At 36.4% G+C, this 2,119-nt stretch overlaps 1 pseudogene; it reads right to left on the reverse strand.

Moving 5' to 3' along the window:
• Nucleotides 1-1,801: 1,801 nt before the first annotated feature.
• The window catches only part of LOC102424355, a 935-nt pseudogene continuing 617 nt past the window's right edge, over nt 1,802-2,119 (reverse strand).

Genomic DNA, 2,119 nt, shown 5'->3' on the forward strand with positions numbered 1-2,119 from the left:
AAGACCTCCACCCTTAGCTAGCATTTCTAATTGGCTGGTGGGTGGTGCCATGTTGCCTTCCAAACCAAACATATTTCTGGTAGATATCCTGAAGTGGAGCCAACTCAAGGCAATATTGCATAATAAGCAACCATCTTGATTTCTAGTGATTGCTTTTCCTGGAATTCAGTGCCCTTGCTACCTCCGCAGCTGACCCAGATGACTCCACTCCCAACACTGCCCTCTGTGATCTGGGCCTTAGGCCCCAAATTATTTCTCTATATAACTAAACCCATCAGAATTCCATCCCCTCTCTTTAAAACTTTATTTCATTTTATTCTAATTACATTTATTGGGGTGACATTGGTTAATAAAATTATATAGGTTTCTATATTTTTAATTTAAATCAATCAAGGGCTCTAGATTCAAATGGACCTGACTTCTAATCCCAGCTGTATGTTTTTAACTGTGTGACCTTGATCCCCACTTTCCTCATCTGTAACACTTCCATAGTAGCATGAACTTCCTCAGCTGTTTTTAATGATAAAAATAATCTCATTTACTTAGATGGTTAGTTCTCAAACTAGATTTTTACAAGTTGGTGAACACTGGCAAATTATTTCTCCCACAGAACTATAACCACACATTCCCAGAACAGCATAGATATATGGTTAAACTAACATTAATACACATCACCACTGTATCAATTACTACTAATAAAACCAATTGTCAAGTATCCAAATATGTTATACAGCTAAATGGCATATATTAAATGCCATTTAGCTGTATAAATATTAAATGTGTGCTCAATTCATTAGAAAAATTCACTTCTTTTTATTTGCAAGGGAGGGTAGGAAGGGGAAAAAAATCTCAGTTCAAACAAAAATAAGTTTTGTTTGAAAGGATTAAAAAATACCAGAATTTCAGAATTTTTATGATTACTAGTAAGAATTGTTTTAGCTACAATAATAAAGCATCTCCATCTTTAAAAATATTTGTTATATTAAAGAGCATATTCTGCACAAGACAAAGGCAACATTTTGCTAAAAATGCTTTATAGCCCCCTCCCGTTCTTTTCTCAAGGCCTCCCCGTAAGTTGCACCCCAAGTGCAAACATTAAAATTAACTGTATGGCTTTTTGTCTGGAGACATTAAAGACATGTGCTTCTGTACAATGCAGATTTTCAAAATAGAGGCTTTCCATAACAGCACAAAATGAGATTTATAGAAAAGCATTAATTTCTGAGACTTGAAGTAAAAAAAAAGTTGAGCAAACCTGATGTATACTTGTATGAGTGTGGGAGATGGGAACATCCAGTGAGCAGGCAAATAACCATATCAGCCCTACTTTCTATGTTTGAAATGACTAAAGGGAAAAACCACATAAGGTCCAGAGTGTTGAGAGTTCCTGGGATTTTAGTTCTGTATGATACTAAAAATACACAAGTATTACGCTGGGTGTTTTAACATCTAATCTTTCTAAACTTCTTATATATTGATAAGATTCTGGCATGGGAATAGATTTAAAGACATAACTCAATACCGCATGATTTCAGGAAAAGTCAATTGGTACAAATGATAAGCACATTTTAAATGCTGAACAGTAAGAATCTTCTGTTAAGTGTCAAAATAGGTGAATCATAACCCAAACATAGAGGTTGCAATTCTGTCAAACTTGTGGTCTGGTAAAACTGCTTTTCAGTACTCCTATGGGCGCGTCATTAGATTTATTCACCAAGCCAACATGTTGGCTAATATGTATGACAGATTAGATCCTGCCTCAAGTTCCACTTCCAAGGCAATGGCATCCGGCACCCCTGTTTTATTGAACGCAACAGTTGTTTCTATGATCGTTGGAGTCTTTGAAGTGTGGCCACGGTTTAAGACAATACTTCTGCAAACACAAAAATTGCTTGCTGTTAAAAGCTCCATGCGCTTTTGTCCTATGAACTGTACTGCATCTCATATTTCATTCCACCTTGATTAATGCCAGGGCAGCAAGCACTGGCACTCTCCCAAGGCCTGCAACACAACGAACAGCAATACAACAACCAGGTTCTTCATGAAACTTAATATTTTAAAAATATGTTTTTATAGGAGGTCATGGGTTGATTCTCGGTCAGGGAACATGCCTAGATTG

Source organism: Myotis lucifugus, unplaced genomic scaffold (assembly GCF_000147115.1).
Source record: "Myotis lucifugus unplaced genomic scaffold, Myoluc2.0 scaffold_9, whole genome shotgun sequence".
Taxonomy (NCBI): Eukaryota; Metazoa; Chordata; class Mammalia; order Chiroptera; family Vespertilionidae; genus Myotis; species Myotis lucifugus.